This window comes from Rutidosis leptorrhynchoides, chromosome 1 (genome assembly GCF_046630445.1).
Source record: "Rutidosis leptorrhynchoides isolate AG116_Rl617_1_P2 chromosome 1, CSIRO_AGI_Rlap_v1, whole genome shotgun sequence".
Taxonomy (NCBI): domain Eukaryota; kingdom Viridiplantae; phylum Streptophyta; class Magnoliopsida; order Asterales; family Asteraceae; genus Rutidosis; species Rutidosis leptorrhynchoides.
In genome coordinates, this window is record NC_092333.1 from 714,471,033 (window position 1) to 714,475,779 (window position 4,747).

Below are 4,747 nucleotides of genomic sequence, written 5' to 3' on the forward strand. Positions count from 1 at the left end.
AGTAGACGGCGCCGTCAAACATGATTTGGTCGGGTCGCTACAACTATAACTAGAATTGTGCATATGTTTGTGTTTTTATCATCCTTAACTTTTCAACTAGCCAAACTCATGCCCTTGACTACACTAGTACGAAGTGCATAGCTTTTAAGTCCCGACACCAATGAACCCCCTAAGTCTAATTGGAAGTACCCCATACCACAAGCTCGGTGAAGTGGATGTTGGTTACATTGCCCATTTATACGAGGCATTTCATGAAAGGTGTAGGTACTTTGTAAGGTGATAAGGAGTTTTGCATTCTTAACTTGGCATTTCATCGAGAATGAATCTTATGCCTCAGTGGTCCATGCTTTATAAGGCACTCGTTTCACAATTTTTGGCATACTCTTCTTCTACTCTTTTTTTTTTCATTATTCATTTTTTCCTATGCCTCAGTGGTCCATGCTTTTTAGGGCAATCGTTTCACAATTTTTGGCATATATAATTTTCAGATTCGTCTCTTTCACTTCCTCCTTCTCTTTTTTTTTTTTTACATGATAGCACACAGCATTTATCATTTTAAGAACATTTGGGATGTAATGGTGAATATTTGGTGATGATGACAATGATATATAGATGTATGTATGTAATATAGATGATGGGTGTTGGGTGTGGTGAATATCATTGTCATAGCTTGGAATATAAAGCATCCCCTTTCGACCTTTGCCTAGGGAAGAGCAAAACTCTACAAGTGTTGCATTGGTGACTATCATCATTGTTATGCACTTTCATACTAGTAAGTAAATAGTGGAATCCATTGTGGAACTTAGGATACCACTTTGAGTCAACCTAATTAAAAAGCCACAAACACTATAACATAATAGCTAGTTGTAATTGCCATGCTAATTTAAACTAATTATGTCTTAGCAAAAATGAGTTGCGTTGTCACCTAGCGTTACCAAATCTAAACAAGATAAAATAAGAGTAAATTCGACATCAATAACCAAAAATAAGGGTAGGAATGGGAAGTTGGTTTGTTTTTTTTGTTTTTTTTAAAGGTTTAGGCTGCTAATGGTCACTAATTGATTCTAGCACACAAGTGTGTACTAACGACCTGGGTAAACTGGCTGCAAAAAAAAAAAATTGGTTTAAAAAGAAAATCCTAAAGTGTTCCTTTATCATTCATGTTACCTAGCATACAACAATGGGATGTCATTTTCAACCTTTCTTTTCTCCATAAGAGTATATCTCCTTAAAGTTTACTAGTCAAGGTCAACAAGGTCAAATGCCTAACACTATCATTCCTCACCGGCCAAGCCCAAAACTTCAAGTTAATTCCTAAACAATAAGGTTACTCTCATGGGTCAACATCTTGATTATAGCCTTGAATTTAAAATTTTTCAAATTTTTACCACCTAGGCTATTAAAAACATTTATGTCATAAAACCTTTAAACCACAAGCATTTTCAAGCTAAGCCAAGTGTGCAAATTTCCTTCCTCCCCCCCCCCCCCCCACACTTAAGTCATGCTACGTCCTCGTATGCATGTTAAAAAGTTATGTTAGACCAAAGTGAGGAAATTAAACAAGGAGAAGAAAAAGAACAATATTACCCGGGATTAAAAGCAACTTTCCCAAAATCGTCGTGACAAATTCACCAACTCCCATTTCATCACACAACATTTTTCCTTCCATCCAACTTTATTCTTACAAAACAAAAACAAAAGAAAACATAAAAACTACCTAGCCCACTTTCGGAGGGATCCCGCTTTAAACCACCCGATTCCCTCGGGTGGACGAGTTTTGTCTCGTGAGGGCTTGCAGTGAACATACCCACAAAGTTCATTTAACTACTTAAAATAAAAATAAAAATAAGAAAAATAAATATAAAAAGAAAAGAAAAGTGTACATGTTATTACAGACGGAGCACAGGACCTGATTAAAATCAGAGAGGCTCATTCCATTCGGGAATCAGGACCAAAAATACTATCAAACAAGCTCCTCCTGGATTGCCACGACTCCTTTTTGTCCTGCTCAACATTTTCTGCAATCACACAACTCAACAAGCTCGTTAGTACTTAAACAAAACACTTCACATGTCATTGCTCAATATATCACATCATAAACTTTTGCAATACATGCAATTCCTAACCTTATGCACTAAATCAACACGTCAAGCTTGCATACCTCATTTATCCACAAAACACTTAATTTAACATGTTACACATTAGCCTCACTGCTAGTCAACCCTTTTCTCAGGTAAACATCACATAATCATTGTAATCATTATTTCAACGAAAACTATAAACTTTACTACCTAACATTATTGCATTGACACTCAACAAACACCACTTTAGACATTAAGCACTGAAAACACACATTCAAATCACAAACATTATCAATTTTCAATCAAAGTCAACCCTAGTCAACTACTTAGAAGCAATTAACAAGTTTGAACCTAAACTTTCAAATTGATCATGCAAACATACTACATTAACATGTCTAAACACAATTATCAATAGCTAAAACAAAAACAAGGCTTAAACATAATTAATTCGGACTAACCCTAGCACATGAACATGAAAGTAGCAAAAACCCTAAATTAGTAATAAAAAACAATGAAAAACACAAGAATGATGATTACCTTGAGGTTGAAATACTCGAATTGAAAGAATACTTGAAGAATTAAACCCACAAATCAAAACCCCCAAACTTAGATTTGAGCCAAGAACACAAATTAACACCCAATTTGTATGATTTGGTAAGGATTAGGATGTTTTGATGAAGTGTTATGACGAATTGATGATGATTTGAGCTTCGATTTGGTGTTTAGACGATGAAAAATTAGGGTTTAGAGTGTTTGTGTTCGTGGTTTATGGCTGCGGTTGTGTTATAAATAAATAAATAATTTTTACCCAATTTAAACTCCCAAGCCCGGCATCTGAAAAATTTCAAAGGCGTAAATTACGCCGGATTTGGCGTAAATTACGCCATTACACTTTTGGGCATAAAAACTAGGCGTAAAATTACGCCTAAAATGCAAGTCGTTTCTGAATTTTCAGAACCCAAGGGCGTAAATTACGTCAAAAATGGCGTAATTTACGTCATTACTCAGGTATCAAAAAATTTTAATTTTTCAGTTTTTCGCATTATTTTCGCACAAAACTTCCATTTTTCTCATTCTTTTTACACAAAACATTTTAGGCACTAAAAACCTTGACCCCCTCCCACACTTTAAGCATTGCATTGTCCTCAATGCATAAAGTTAAAGATAGTCATTCGCACCGATCCCATTTTAAACTTCAAAAATTGGTACTTTGCCCCGCCCGTACGTACAAAACAAAATAAAAACTTACAAACTTTACAAAGGTGTGCGGATTTTTGATGGAGTCGCGCACGCGACTCTTCTTCTGGATTAGCTTTCGTCCGAATCATCGGCCCCATTATTACTAGAGTCGAATCCATCTTTCATACGGAGCGTGATCATGTTATCTTCATCTTTAATTATCAAATTCCCCGTATCAAAATCTAGTGACATCCGTGCGGTTGCTAGAAATCCTCGTCCCAATACAATTGGAGTGTTTGCATCCGGTTCACAATCCATAATGAAGAAATCTTCTTTGTACCCAATACCGTGGATAATGAAAAGAACATCTTCTGCAACCCCGATTGGGTCATCAACAGTTTGATTTCCAAATCGAATACTCGTATTAGTTCGAACCAACTCCTGGATGCCTATTGATTTTGCAACCTTAGTTGGCATCATATTAACACTTGCACCCGAATCTAGCAAAGCCCTGTAAGTCTTCTTCTTTTTAAATTGACACATAACCGAAAACTCTCCCGGGTCTCTATACTTAATGCGAGGTTTGAATTCACATTTTGGTTTGGATTCAACGTATTCAACTTCAATTGTCCACCCCTCATCATCAACAAAAGATGTTTTGGTGTTGTTCATGAATCTTTCCGTGTTTTCTTTTCCCCACATACTTTCTAGGATCTCACGAATCTCCTCTACATCCACATCCGGTTCTTTTTCTACTTCGGGTGTTTCCGTAACCGTGTTAACACAAATGGTTTCATCTTTGATCGACTCGGACCCTAAGCGTTGATCGAGGTGAATACCCCCACACTCAACACTTTGATCGATTTTATCCATGTCTATAGTATCCGCTACCATTTCTTCACTAACTACTTTATTTGTGTTAACCTCTTGTATCCCAAGCATCATACAATATCCCTCATCAAATTCTCTCTCCACTATATATACCGAAGGAAAACGCATATTTTCCGAATTACAAAATCTAAAAGTTCCGTTTCCTCCTTCAAAAGTGATAGAACCTGCACCTGGGTCGATTTTACAATCCGCGGTTGCAATGAATCCACGCCCGACTAATAATGGAACATCTTCATCCGTAGGCATATCAAAAATGGTGAATGGTACTTCAAGGAAAACACCTTTCACACTAACCATCACATCACGAAGTACACCAAGTGCCTGACACTTAGTATTGTTGCCGAGTGTGATGACTGCATCGGATTTAGTCAACGAACATGAAGAACATTTGTCATGAAATAATCGCTTGTACGTCTCGTATGACATGATATTAATTGTAGACCCCGTATCGGCAATCACCTTGAATTCACCATGATCATTAGCAAAGTAGGGTAAGACCCCAATGAAACTCAATTCAAACAATACTTCCCCTGGATCTTCTTCTTGACGACGGAACTCTGGCCTCCCCTTAACATCTTCTTCCAATGACAACTTTT